The 15,794-nt window shown below is 40.0% G+C and overlaps 1 pseudogene; it reads right to left on the bottom strand.

The window, feature by feature from the left end:
• Positions 1 to 13,514: 13,514 nt before the first annotated feature.
• On the bottom strand, positions 13,515 to 15,290 carry LOC105529612 (annotated as a pseudogene).
• Between the last annotated feature and the right edge of the window lie 504 nt (positions 15,291 to 15,794).

The following is a 15,794-nucleotide window of genomic DNA, read 5'->3' as shown; positions in this document are numbered from 1 at the left end:
AGCTAACAAAGATACTCAGGATATAAACTGGACACTTCAATAAATGGACCTAACAGATATCTACAGTATACTCCATCCAACAACAACAGATTATACATTCTTCTCATCTGCACATGGCACATGTTTTAAAATTAACCACGCACTCAACGATAAAGTAGTGCTCAAATAATTTTTTATAAAAATTATCAACCACAATGTTGGCCCACACAGCAATAAAAACACAAATCAGTAACAAGAAGATCTCTCAAAACCGTGGTTACAAAGAAATTAAGCAATCTGCTACTGAATGGCTTTTGGGTAAAAAAATAACATTAACGCAGCAATTAAGAATTAGTTTACACTCATGAGAACAAAGATATAGCGCAACAGAATGTGTTGGGCAGAGCTAAAGCAGTGTTAAGAGGAATTTTATAGTGCTAAACTCCCATATTAAAAAGTTAGAAAAATATTGTTAACAATCTAACATGACACATAGAGGAAATAGAAAAAAAAAAAAAAAAAAAAAAAGAACGAATCTACCCCAAAACTAGTAGAAGAAAAAAAAATACCTGAAATCAAGTTTAAACAGAATGAAACTGAGATGCAAAAACTACACAAAAGATCAATGAATCCAGGAGCTGGTTTTTAGAAAGAATAAATCATAATGGTATATCACTAGCTAGACTAATCAATTAAAAAAGAGAAGATCCAAATAAACAGAATCAGAAATGACAAAGGAAACATTAACACCAACTCGCAAAAATACAAAAAAATCTCTCAGTGGCTACTATAAACAATGGATACACTCTTGGAAATGTGAAACCTCCGAAGATTTAACCAGAAAGAAATTATAACCCTGATCAGATCAATTATGAGCTCCAAAATTGAATCAATAATGAAAAACCTACCAACTAGTAAAAATTCTGGATCAGAGAGATTCACAGCCTAATTCTTCTAGATGAATACAAAAGAAGCATTATCAATCTTATTGAAAGTTTTGCAAAAAATCAAAAAGGAGGAATTTCTTTCACCCTTGCTCTATGAAGCCAGCATCATACTGATACCAAAATATGACAGAGTTGCAACAGAAAAAAAGAAACTTCAGGTCAATATCCTTGATGAACATAGATGCAAAAATTCTCAACAAAATACTAGCAAACTGAATCCAGCAGCACATCAAAACACTAATCCAGCACCCTAAAATAGTCTTTATTTCTGCAATGCAATGTTGATTTAACATTTGCAAATCAATTAATGTGAATTGTTGCATAAACAGAACTAAAAACAAAACCACACAATCATCTCAATAGACATAGAAAATGTTGTTGATAAAATTCAACATCCTTTTATGTTAAAAACCTTCAACAAACTAGATATCAAAGGAAGATACTTCAAAATATTAAGATTCCTATTTGACAAACTGACAGCCAACATCACAGTGAAACGACAGAAGCTGGAAGCACTGCCCTTGAGAAAAATAACAAGGCAAGGATTTCCACCCTTACCACTGCTATTCAATATGGTACTAGATGTACTAGCTAAAGAAATCAGAAAAGAAAAATAAATAAAAGCCATCCAAATAGAAAGAGAAGTCAAACTATCTCTTCATAGATCATATAAATCTATACCTTAAAAATGCCATAGTTTCTGTCCAGGGCTCCTAGATCTAATAAACATCTTCAGAAAAGTTTTAGAATATGAAATTCATGTAAAAAAGTCAGTAGGATTTCTACATACCAATAACATAAAAGCTGAGAGCTAAATGAAGAACACAGTCCCATTCACAATAGCCACAAAAAATAAAATACAAGGGAATAGAGATAACCAGGGAGATAAAAAGATCTCTACAATGAGAATGATAAAACACTGTTGAAAAAAATCAGAGATGACATAAAGAAATGGATAAACATTCTATGTATATAGATAGGAAGAATTAACATTATTAAAATGACCTTACTGCATAAAATAAGTTGCAGTCTCAACAATGTCCCTATCTAATTACCAATGACATTTATTACATAATTAGAAAAATACTTTTCTAAAGTTCATGTGGAACATGAAGACAACCCAAATAGCCAGAGCAATCCTAAGGAAAAAAACAGCAAAGCTAGAGAAACCACACTACTCATCTTCAAACTATACTACAAGGCAACAGTAACTAAAACAGCATGGTACTAAAAAGAAACACACACATAAACCAGTGGAACAGGTTGGGAAACTCAGAAATAAAGCCACATACCAACAACCATCTGATCTTTGACAAAATCAATAACAAGAAGCGATTGGAAAATAACTCCCTATTTAACAAATAGTGCTAGGATAACTAGCTGGCCATATACAGAAGATTGAAGGTGGACCCCTTTGTTGCAGCATATAAAAAATCAACTCAAGATGAGTTAAAGACTTAAATGCAAAACCTAAAGCAATAAAAGCTGTGGAAGATAACCTAGGAAATACCATTCTGGACATAGGCCCTGCAAAGTTTTTATGATGAAGACTGAAAAAACAATTGAAAGAAACCCAACAATTGAATGTGATCCAGCAATCCCACTTCTGGTTATATACCCAAAAGAATGAAAGTCAGTATAGCAAAGGGATATCTATCTGCACTCCCATGTTGGTTGCAGCACTGTTCATGATAGCTAAGATTTGGAAGCAACCTAAGTGCCCATCAACAGATGAATGGATAAAAAATGAGGTAGGTATACACAATGGAGTACTACTCAGCCATAATAAAAGAATGACATTCTGTCATTTGCAACAATACTGGAGATTTTCATGTTAAGTGAAATAAGCCAGGCGCAGAAGGACAAACATCACATGTTCTCACTTATTTGTGAAATCTAAATATCAAAATAATTGAACTCATGGACATAGAGAGTAGAAGGATGGTTACCAGAAGCTGGGGAGGGTAGTAGGGGGTTAGGAGCTTTGGGAGAGGTGGAGATGGTTAATGGGTATAAAAAGTAGTTGGAAGGAGTAAAAAAAAGGACCTAATATTTGATATCACAGCAGGGTGACTGTAGTCAATAGTAACTTAATTGTACATTTTAAATAATAAAAATAATGTAATTATGTTGTTTGTAACACAAAGGATAAATGACTGAGAGGATGGATGCCCCATTATCCATGATGTGCTTATTCTACCTTGCACACCTATATCAAAACACCTCATGTGCCCTATAAATATATATGCCTACAATGTGCCCACAAAAATAAGAATATTTATGAAACAAATGAGAAATGTGATCTAATTATATTAAAGAGCTACTGCACAGCAAAAGAAATCATCAATAGAGTAAACCACTGCCCTACAGAGTGGGAGAAAATATTTTCAAGCTATGCATCTAAAAAAGGTCTACTATCCAGTGTCTATATAGAACTTAAAAAGCAAAATACAAACAACCCCATTCAAAAATGGGCAGAGGACATGAACAGACACTACTCAAAAGAAGACATAAATGCAGCCAACAAGCATATGAACAAATGTTCAGCAGCACCTATCATTATACAAGTGCAAATCAAAACCACAATGGTGTACCATCTCACACCAGGCAGAAAGGGTATTATTAAAAAGTCAAAAAGTAACAGATGCTGGTGAGGTTGTGAAGAAAGGGAACATTTGTACACTGCTGTTGGAAATATATATAATAATTCAGCCACTGCAGAAAGCAGTTTGGAGTTTTTTCAAATAACTTAGAACTACCTGTCAACCCAGTCATCCCATTATTAAGTCTATATCCAAAAGAATATAAATTGTTCTATCATAAAGATACATGTATTCATATGTTCATCACACCACTATTCACAATAGCAATGACATAGAATCACCTTAAATGCACATCAGTGGTGGACTGTATAAAGAAAATATGGTGTGTATACACCATGGAATACTACGCAGCCAAAAAAAGAACAAAATCATGTCCTTTGCAGCAACAGGGATGTAATTGGAGGCAATTATCCTAAGTGAATTAACACAGAAAAAGAAAACCAAATATCTTATTTTCTTGTGTAAGTGGAAGCTAAACATTGAGTACACATGGCCATAAAGAAGGAAACAGTAGACATACTTGAAAACAGAGGGTAAGAGGAGGATGAGGATGAGAAAACTATCAAGCACTATGCCCATTACATTCTGCTATGTCTATGAGTTCAATTGTTTTAATTTTTAGTTTCCACAAATAAGTGAGAATATGTAAGGTTTGTCTTTATGTGTCTGGATTATTTCACTTAATGTAATGACGTCCAGTTCCATCCATGTCTTAGCAAATGATGGAATGTCTGTCATTTTTTTAATGGCTGAATAGTACTCCACTGTGTATATGTACCACACTTTTTATCCGTATGTGTGTTGGTTGTTTCCAAACCTTGGCTATTGTGAATAGTGCTGTAACAAACATAGGAGGGCAGATATGCCCTTCATACCCTGATTTCCTTTCTTTCAGGTATCTACCCAGCAGTGGGATTGCTGGATCATATGATAACTCTAATATTCATTTTTTGAATAGCCTTCAAACTTTTCTCCACAACCGTTATATTAACTGAAATTCCCACCAACAGTGTATGAGGGTTCCCTTTTCTTCATATCCTCACGGGCATTTTTTATTGTGTGTTTTTGGAAAAAATGGCATTTTAACTAGGGTGAGATGATATCTCGTAGTTTTGATTTGCATTTCTCTTATTATCAGTGATATTAAGCACCATTTTATTTACTATTTGCCATATGTATGTCTTCTTTTGAGAAATGTCTATTCAAATATTTGACCTATTTTTAACCAGGTTATTAGATTTTTTCCAGTAGAGTTGTTTGAGCTACTTATATATTCTGGTTAGTAATCCCTTGTCAGATGGGGAGTTTGCAAATGTTTTCTCCCATCCTATGAGTTGACTTGTCATTTTTTTGATGGTTTTCTTTCCTGTACAGAATCTTTTTAACTTGATGTGATCCCATTTTTCCATTTTTGCTTTGGTTGCCTGTGCTTATGGGTGATTACTCAAAAAATTTTGGCTCAGAACAATGTCCTGTAGATTCTTCCCAATGCTGTAGTAGTTTCACATTTTGAGGTCATGGATTTAAGTTTTTATAGCTTCTTGATGAATTGACCTTTTTATCATTTTATAGTGAACTTCTTTTTCTCTTCTTATAGGTTTTGTCATGAAATTCATTTTGACTCATATAAATATAGCTACTCCTGATTTTTTTCTTTCCATTGGCATTAAATATAATTTTCCATCCTTTTATTTCCAATCTCTATGTGTCTTTATGGATGAAGTGTGTTGCTTATAGGCAACAGATCACTGGGTCTTATTTTTTTAATTCTTTCAACAACTCTGTGCCTTTGATTGAAAAATTTAGTCCATTTACATTCAATGCTATTATGAATAAATAAGGACTTGCTCCTGCCATATTGTTATTTGTTTTCTAGTCTGCTTTTCATGTCTTCCTTCCTTCTTGTCTTTTTTTTTTTTTTTTTTTTTGGTCAAGGTGATATTCTGGTGATATAATTTAGTTACCTCTTTTTCATTTTTTGTGTATTTTTTATGTTTTCTTTTATTTGAGCTTACCATGAGGCTTAAAAATACTATTTTATAACACTTTTTTTGCTGATCACATCTTAACACTAAATAAATGATCAAACAAACAAACAAAAACAATACCAACTATACACCATAACATTTTCTCTCTGATTTTTAATTTATTGTTGTTTTCATTTTTATCTTATTGTACTGTTCATATCTTGAAGAATTTTTGTAATTATTATTTTTATTGGATCATCTTCTAGTCGTTCTACTTAAGATAAGTGTAGTTTACACACCACAGTAAAGTATGATAATATTCTGTGTTTTTCTGTTTACTTACTGTTACCAGTGAGTTTTGTACCTTCAGATGATTTCTTATTGCTCATTAATATCTTTTATTTTCTGATTGAAATACTGCCTGTAGCATTTCTTGCAGGACAGATCTTGTGTTGATGAAACCCCTAAGTTTTTTTTTTTTGTTTTTTTTTTTTTTTTGTCTGAGAAAGAATTTATTTGTCCTCCGTGTTTGAAGAATATTTATACTGCTTATACTCTTCTAGGGTCAAAGTTTTATTTCCTTCAGCATTTTAAATATGTTATGCCACTGCCTTCTGGCCTGCAAGGTTTCCAGTGAAAAGTCCACCACCAGAAATGTTGCTGAGCTCCATTGTATGTTATTTGTTTTTGTTTTTCTCTTGTTGCTTTTAGGATCTTTTCTTTATCTTTGACTTTTGTGAGTTTGGTTTTAAATTGGCTTGAGATGGTCTTCTTTGGGTTATGTCTGCTTGGTCTTCTATGACCTTCTTGAACTTGAATATTGGTATCTTTCTTTAGGTTTGGAAAGTTTTCTGTTGTTATTCTTTTGAAAAAACTTTCTATTTCTATTTTTTTCTTTAGCTCCTCTTTAAGACCCCAAACTCTTACATTTGGCCTTTTGAGGCTACTTTTTAAATTCTATAGGCATGCTTTTATGTTTTATACTCTTTTCTTTTTTGTCTTCTCTAACTGTGCATTTCCAAATAGTCTGTCTTCAGGATCACCTATTCTTTCTTCTGATTGGTCAATTCTGCTATTAAGAGACTTTGATGCATTCTTCAGTACGTCAATTACATTTTTCAACTCCAAAATTTCTGATTACTTCATTTTAATTGTTTCAGTGTCTTTTGTTAGATTTGTCTGATAGAATTCTGGATTCCTTATCTGTGTTATCTTAAATTATAGGGGGGGTCCTGTTTTTAATTTTCATCTAAAAGTTTACATATATCTGTTTTTTCCAGCATTGTTCTCTGATTCTCTGTTCAGTTCATTTGGTGAAGTCATGCTTCCCCAGATGGTCTTAATGACTATGGATGTTTGTCTCATTGTGACCATTGAAACGTTATTGTAGTCTTTGCAGTCTGAACTTTATTGTACCTCTTCTTCATGGGAGGGCTTTTCAGATATTTAAAAGGAATTGGGTATTGTGTTCTAAGCCATATCTGCATTAGGGGGTACCACAAGCCCAGTAATGCTGTGGTTCTTGCAGAATCATAGAGGTACCACTGTGATGGTCTTGGATAAGATCAAAAAGAATTTTCTGGATCATCAGGCAGAGACTCTGCTTTCTTCCCTTACTTTCTCCCAAGCAAGCAGAGCATTTCTCTCTTTTTTGAATCACCTGGAGGTGGTGGTGGTGTGACAAAAACAGCCCGATTTCCAGCACCTCTAGGATTGCACTGGGTCAGACCTGAAGCCAGAAGAGCCCTGGGTTTTGCCCAAGACCCACTGTAACCACTCCATGGATTCTGCCTATCTTCACTCAATGCATTGGGGTTCTACAATCAGCAGGTGGTAAAGGAAGCCAGGCTCATGTCCTTCCCCTAAAGGTGGCAAGATTTCCCAGACCCTTGGTGGATCTAAATATGCCCTTTGGGAACTAGAGAATGGAGCCAAATACCTTAGAAGTCTACCAGGTGTTCTATTTTACCAAAGCTAAATTGGCACTCAAACCACAAGACACAGTCCTCACTCTTCCCTTCCTTTCCACAGGCAGGGAAGTCTCAACCCATGACCACCATCACCAAAGAACCATGAGTACTGTCAGGCTATACCACCAAAGTTCACTTAAGGCCCAAGGGCTCTTCAGTTAGCTTTTGGTGAATGCTGTCTTGCCTGGGACTCACTTTTCAGGGTAATTGCCTCTCTTCTGGCCCAGGGCAAGTCCAGAAATGCTTGGCTCATGAACTAGACCTGGAATCAGAGTCTCCAACAGCCCACTTGGTTCTCTACCCTCCTGTCATTGCACTTGTACCTAAGGTACTAGATGAAGACTCTTTTACATTTCCCTCCTCTTTTATCAAGCAGAAGGAGCCTCTCCCCATAGCCACAACAGCTGGAAATGTGCTTAGCCCCTACTGAAGAAGCACATCTCAGAGTATCAACCAAGGCCCATGGTGTACTACCTGGGTATCACTGCTGGTTATTCAAGGCCTGAGCGCTCTTTAGTCAGCAGGTGATGGGTCCTGACGGGACTGCATTCTTCCCTTGATTCCCTTCATTCCTAGGGTGTGTCCAGAAATATCATCTAGAAGCTAGGTCCTGAAAAGGGCCTTGTAACTCTGACTCATGCCCTATCCTATGGTGGCTGAGCTGATATCTAAGATGCAAGACAAAGTCCTCTTCACTCTTCCCTCTACTATCCTCATGCAGACAGTAATGGTCTCTTTTGCAGTCATGAAGTGTGCTGACTAGGGTTGGGACAGGTGGTGCAAGCACTCTGTTAGCTGTCCTGGCTTGTGTCTCAGAAGACTGCATACCCTGCCCAAGTCTGTTGACTCTGAGCCCAGTTCCGCACTAGGACTTACCTAGGAATTACAGTCCCTGTGTCCTAGACTGCCTGTCCTGTTTACTTAGAGCCACAGAGCCCTTTAGTCCTTGGTGGTGACAGCTGATATAAGTGATCCCATCTGGCTAGAGCTGGTTTGAATATTCCCTTCATGGGCAAGTGTCAGCTGAGTTCAGCCCAATTTTGCTTTTCCCTGTGACAGGGCAGTTCTGAGTTCAATGTAGTCTCTCACTATTTCTGTGCTCTCTCTCTCTCTTCAGCATACAGATTGCTTCTCTGTTCCATGCAGCCACTGCTGAAGGATGAGGAGGTGTGGTTGGCATCAGTGATCAAAACTGTCTTTCCTACCTTCTGTGTAGGGAGAACACTCCCAAACCATGTTTTCCTCTATTCTCACATCACAACAATCATAAACACAGAAGAAGGCTTCTGTGACCAACTGTGTGGGGTTTTTCCCCACACCAGCAGACATCAGCTGGTTGCCCTCTAATTCATTTCTATCAATACCTACCTGAAGATAGTGTCAGATCCCACAGTAGAGGTCTCAATTCCCAAGACTTCTCCTCTCCACACACCAGTTGCAAGTCTGGGTCCCCAGAACTTCTGATTAAGTGACTTCAAATTAGAGTCCCCATGACTCCTTCTTTGGGATTGATTAATTTGCAGAAGCAGCTCACAGAACTCAGGGAAACACTTACCTATGTTTATTGGTTTATTATAAATAATATTGCAAAGGATACAACTTTTAAGCTTTATGTCAAATGTACTAAAGGCATGATGGTGGTGGGTTGTGCCTTTACCACATCTAGAAAAATTGAGGCTAACACTGAATGCAGCTATATTGCCTGATGTTAAAACTAGCTCACTAATTCTGCACCTTACCCTGTCTGAATGGGAGTGAACTAAGGAGGACCTACCTGTTAGACTAGACTACTTGCTAGACTAGCTGAAGAGATGCATAGGGTGAGGTATAAGGGAAGAGGCATAGAGTTTCCATGTCTTCCCTGGGTGCACCACCATCCAGGGATCTCCACGTGTTCACCTATCTGGATGTTCCCTTAACCCTGTCTGCTCCCTTGGGGTTTCACGGAAGCTTCATGACATCAGGATTTCTTCCTCCAGGGTATAGGGTGAGACCCTCTCTGGAAGGTCTTAAGATTCACATTCAGAAAGGCAGAGAAACATTAGAGTGCAAGAAGGGCAGGAGGTCAGAGGCCTGCCCCTGAGTTATTTGTTTTGTTTTGTTTTTGAGATGAAGTCTTTCTCTGTCACCCATGCTGGAGTGCAGTGGTGCAATCTCAGCTCACTGCAACCTCCGCTTCCTGGGTTCAAGTGATTCTTCTGCCTCAGTCACCCGAGTAGCTGGGATTACATGTGCATGTCACCATACCCAGCTAATTTTTGTATTTTTAGTAGAGATGGGGTTTCACTATTTAGGCCAGGCTGGTCTTGAACATCTGACCTCAAGTGATCTGCTCTTTTGGGCCTCCCAAAGTGCGGGGATTACAGGCCTGAGCCACTGCACCTGGCCCTGCTCCTGAGTTGTAACACATCCAGTATTATAATAAAAGATGGTAACAAGGGCTGTGGGAGTTATGAGTCCGTAACCATGGACAAAAGTCAATGTATACCATAACACCACATGCCACTCCCTAGTTTTTTACCATGGAACTTTTACATTATATCTATATCTATATCTATATTTCTCTGTATATATAGATATAGATAGATCGATAGATATATTACAATCAATCAATAACAATTAATCCAGTCCATCATAATGTATGAATATCTCCCAAGATGAGGTCACTCAAGTATGTAGGCATCCTCTCAATCTTGTCAGGTTCCAAAAGCAGGAGTGACCTTGGTACGTATACAATTTCACCCTTTCAGGCATCTGAGATAATTACGCTGAGACAATCAATGTTATCTCTTGCTCTGAGACTCTTTTGAGTTTTTAATGTAATATTAAATTTCCTCATTTCCAGCTGCATCCATGTCCCTACAAAGGACACAAACTCATCCTTTTTTATGGCTGCATAGTATTCCATGGTGTATATGTGCCACATTTTCTTAATCCAGTCTGTCACTTGGACTCGGGAAGGGGAATATCACACAACGGGGCCTATCATGGTCATGGGGAGGGGGGAGGGGGGAGGGATTGCATTGGGAGTTATACCTGATGTAAATGACGAGTTGATGGGTGCTGATGAGTTGATGGGTGCAGCACAGCAACATGGCACAAGGATACATATGTAACAAACCTGCACATTATGCACATGTACCCTGGAACTTGAAGTATAATAATAATAATAAATTAATTAAATAAATAAATAAATAAATAAATTTCCTCATTGAAGAACCCATTTATTCATTTTTCACTCTCAGCTGCTATTTCCCCTTCTCTTCATTAACACTAACACTTTTTCACTTTTGGAAGGGGCATTAGAATCACCACTGTGCTTGTCTACATTGCAGGTAGCAATACAAGTCTAGCAAGTAGCTCCTCCTCAGTTCACTCCCATTCAGACAGCGTAAGGTGCAGAATTAGTGAGCTATTTTTACCAACGGGCAACATAGCTGCACTCACTGCTAGCCTCAATTTTGCTAGATATGGTGAAGACACAACCCACCACCATAGTGTTTTTAGGAATTTTGACATAAAGTTTAAAAGCATAGTTACAGTTTTCTATTTAGAAATTATCCCTGCTATTGCAGCACTTGTACTTGAAGTCCTGGTCCTAAGATCACTGCATCAGGCAAAGGAGACAAAAATCATTTTTTGAGATAATTTGGGAAGAAAGAAAAAAAATACATAGTTTTTATACCAGTGTACTCCTTGCTTGGTGAGAACTGCATGATTATACATGCATCTTCCCCATTATCTCTTCCGCCAGATCAACCAGAAACAAAACAAAACAAAATAAAACAGAAAAGTCTAACAGGGGCACTACATTCCTATTCATGTTGAGTGTGAGCACACACTAATGAAGGCATGTAAGCCAGCTCTTTATTCCTTTATCTCCCCCTGTCTTAGACAACCAATTGAAACCAATTGCCTGTTGTACTTCTCCATCAAACAATTACTCTAAGGAGGATATCTCTCTGCCCATTGTTGGAATTTATGGACTGTACAGTGTGCTCTTTGGTCTGAAAAAGTGATAGTCAGCCATCCACATCCATGAAATGTCTTTTGTTTGTTTGTTTGTTTGGCACTCTGAGCATTTTCATTGTTCATTGGACAAGCAGAGCTTACTTCAGAGTTAGTGTCTATACTTGTCAAGACCCACTTTCAGCCCTTCAGGGATACAAGCATCAGTCTCAATTGCCAGTTATGTTCAGAGCCTTCCCACCAGAGAAATCTGTCCTATAGGAATCAGCAGCCTCTGTCTCTCTTGCTGAGAAATGGAAGAGTTTTTTTCTGGAATTTTGTGCCTGAGAGGGTTCAAAAGGAACATGTCTAGATTCAGCATGTCTCTGCACTGCTACAATAACTCCATATCCACTTATTGGATGGACCCAGATGACCACCTCAGTGGAACACATGGGGATATCTGCTTGTCAATTTCAGTCACTTTCTGAACCTGGAAGAGAGTTCTGATAGTCATTGACTTGTTCTACTTTAATGCACCCCTCAAATCTCCATGGAGCCATGCTCCATATGGGCATTCTTTTAACAGGCCAGGTTCCCATTGCCCTGCTATCTGAGCATATAGCCAGGCTATTGGTCACTGCCCATGGGCTAGTAAAAACTTAAACACAGGGGCTTGTACCATTGTATAATTTTCCCATCACTGTTAAAAAAACAACATGCAATTCAGCTCATGGAGCAGGCCTGTTTTTACCTTTTTTGGTCTAAAGTAACAGCCTTCTAAAGGGGATGGTGTCCATTTACCTTGGAATTGCCATCTGTGAACCAAGTAGCTCTTGGTTGGTCAGTTGAGAGCTATTTATCAGGTACCGTAGAATTTAGCAGTTTTTCATGCAGTTACAAGTAAGTTGTGGAAGAAAAAATATCCCTGCTTGAGAGTATCTCCTCCTTGCATTCTCCAGGTAGCATGATCCTCTATAATCCATTTTCATTTTATTATAAACCTCTTCTGGACACTGCCATCCCCATTAGAATATGTATCTGACATCACCTGATACAGCATGGGGATTTCAGGTGTCATAGGGATAGCTTTACCCAAGGCAGTAAATGCCCTTCAAGTGGAATAAGTAAATAATTTGTCATTACCAGCCAGCACTTTGGCTTCTACTCTTCACTGTGTGAACTCGGGCAATCATACAGATTCTCATTTGTCATGTCCAAATAATGTTGCTTGAAGGGCAAATTTAAATGCCTTCTGTTTTACAGTAGCAGGTAGAGGAAACATTCCCCAATAATCTACAATGTTCATTCCCATAATACAATCAGTTGAAAGAGATGCAATCACTTCATATAAAGTGTATTCAAATATACTAACATTCATAATCCCGTAAACCCTTACATTTTTATGTTATAGTTTGAGAAACTTCTTTTCCCCACCCCAAGGCAATTGTGCCCTTTCTTGTGCAAAATGCTTTAGGTCCCCAGCCAAGGGTTGAGTCAAAGGACCCTGACCCTTTTGTCAATCTTTACCTTGATTAATCTGCCCTACTCTTGCACCAGGCAATTTCAGATTCGATTTTTAATTGTAATCTCTGCCTTCCAGCTTTTGCGTGTGTCTGCTTCAGCTGCTGTTTATTGACATACAGGTAGGCTGTATAACAACGGGCCTGGATGTGGCTGCAGCAGTGGGGGGAAATGGAAGTTGAGGGGTGGAGTGTTTGCTGCAGGACAGCTGAGTGGAGGGTGGGGACAGGTGCAAACAGGGGAGCCCCAGGAGTTTGGGAAAGCAAGTATGGGCCAGGGCCAGAGTCTGCTTAAACTGGAACCACAGTCCCATGCCCTAAGGCCCCTAACTCTTGCTGGCTGTTTCCTGACCCTGGGCCAGGGTTGGGAGTCCTCTGTGCATCCATTTAATAAAGGAACTGAACAGAGTACAGAAAGGAAAGGAAGCTGTCACCTTTTTGCCATAGATTCCAGGAGCCTCCAGTCCTGCATTCCTCCTTCTTCCCTTGCTTGGGTAAGGTCACATGATGGACAGCCAAGCTCTGGGTTGTCCCACTCAAGAGCAGGTTCTAAAAACAGCCATGTTTCAGCAAGGCATTAATCTTCCCAGGTGACCCAGCCCACCACATTACAGCCCAGGGTGAGCTCTAAAAGTGTTGCTGTCCTAATAGATGGGTAGTGGGAACCAGGAGGGACAGGGGCTGCAAGAGGGTCTCTGGGTCCATCACGACATGGAAACAACACGCATGGTGTTGGTGAAGCTGGAGCTGGGGCACCGGAAACAACACGCATGGTGTTGGTGAAGCTGGAGCCAGGGCACCAACTGGTCAGCACAATGACCACATCTCCCTTCTTGAAGAAGCCTCCGGCATTGCCAACATTCATGGCCAAGTTCACCCGGTGGTCCTCATTCTCAGCCCAGGTCTACTGGACTGCGTCCTTGCACGGCACAGGGAAGATGCTACGGTACAGGTGGGCCTGACAAACTGTCTGGGGAGTCCATGTCACAGCAACGATGGGTGTACATGGGCAGTATCTGGTCACCTAGTGAGCAGAACTGCCAGACTTGGTGAGGATGATTATGGCCCCACTGCAGCACCCGAAGGAGGCCTCCACTGCGGCCACGTCAGTGGATTCTGTGGGGTAACAGGTAATGGGCGCCAGGAGGGGGGGCTCCTCATGTAACTGCAAGTATTAGATGGCGGCCTCTGCTTCACCGGCAATCAGGTGCTGCATGCGAACTGCCTCCAGAGGATAATCCCCTTTGACTGCTTCTCCAGACAGCATGATGCAGTCTGCTCTGTCCAGGACTGCATTGGCAACATCACTGCCCTCACACCGGGTGGGGTGGGGCTTCGTGATTATGCTCTCCAGCATCAGAGTGGCACAGATGACAGGCCTCCCAGCTTGGTTGCAGCACCCAATCATTATCTTCTGAGCAAGGAAGAGTTTCTCTGCAGGAATCTCAATGCCTATATCATCATGAGCCACCATGAGCCCATCGCTGGTCTCCAGGATTTCATCAAACCTCCAAACCCCCTCATGATTCTCAATTTTGCTGATTACTTTGATGTTCTTTCCCTTCTCTCCCAGGACCTTCCTAACTTTGTGGGCATCAGATGCCTTGCAGATGAACGAGGCAAACACCGTATCGACATCCTGCTCAACCCCAAACTTCAGGTCCTGGATGTCCTTCTCTGGCATGGCAAGCAGGTCCACGGCAGTCCCGGGAAGGTTCACACCCTTCTTGCTGCCTGAGGAGCCACCATTTTCTACCTCCATCACGAGGAAGTCAGCACCTTTCTGCTTCACCTGGAGAGAAGGAAGCCCATCATCCACATAGATCTTGCTGCCCAGTTCTACCACCTTGCAGATGTTCTTGTAGTCCAGCCACAAGATGTTCTCATCACACTTTTCCATGTAGGCATTATCCAGCATGAGTTTGAGAGTGGCTCACTTCTTCAGGTCCACCTCTAGAGTGCTACTGCCCTTAAAGAGCCCAGTTCGGATCTCACGTCCTTTAGTGTCCAGAACCTCAGCAACCGACTGGTAGAGGATGGGGGTCAGAAGCAAAACTTTCTGTGACTGTGCACATGTTCTCGATGGTCTCCACTGATACTCATGAGTTCCATGAGAGAAGTTCAGACCAGCCACATTCATACCAGACTTAATAATCTCCTTCAGCATCTCCACAGATCAGAGAGCTGGGTCGATGGTACAGATGAGGCCAGTATTCCTGGCTGCTATGGGTGGCCAGTCAATGTCCATGTGGCACGTGTGTTCCAGGAATGTGTCAGCCATGGCTGCATGCAGCTTCTGGGTCTGAATGAACACAGTCCTGGTTTCACTATGGAGCTTTGACATGACTGTTGAAGTCCTCAGCACTGACTGACTGGGGCTAGGCTGCAAACGCGGAGAGGTCAAGAGCACCAGGATGCACAGCTACTGCGCCCTTTCCAGCTTTTTAAAATTTCTCCAAACTGGGAGAAATACAGCAAACTGATTAGGGACCTTTTAATGTCGGGTGATGAGAAGAGCCTCCCTTTTGTCCATCCAACCTTTGATAGTGTTGCATTAAGACCTTCGTTTTAACTCCATCATTTTTCATTTTCTTTATTCTACTTCTTAATAATCTGAAGACTTTTACCTGGCTGGGACAAGTCCCATGACTCTCCCGTTTCTTTTTCTTCCTAATTTGTTTTCTTCATTCACTTTATTTCTTTTTTAATTTTCAACTTTTACTTTAAAATGATGTGCAGAATGTGCAAGTTTGTTATATAGATAAACATATGCCAATGTAGCCTGTTGCACAGATCATCCTATCACCCAGGTATTAAGCCCAGCATCCTTTAACTCTTCTTCCAGATGCTCTCCCTA

The sequence above is a fragment of the Mandrillus leucophaeus genome, unplaced genomic scaffold, assembly GCF_000951045.1.
Source record: "Mandrillus leucophaeus isolate KB7577 unplaced genomic scaffold, Mleu.le_1.0 Scaffold1191, whole genome shotgun sequence".
Taxonomy (NCBI): Eukaryota; Metazoa; Chordata; class Mammalia; order Primates; family Cercopithecidae; genus Mandrillus; species Mandrillus leucophaeus.
The sequence above is the reverse complement of the archived record's forward strand: the minus strand, read 5'-3'. Positions and strand labels throughout refer to the sequence as shown.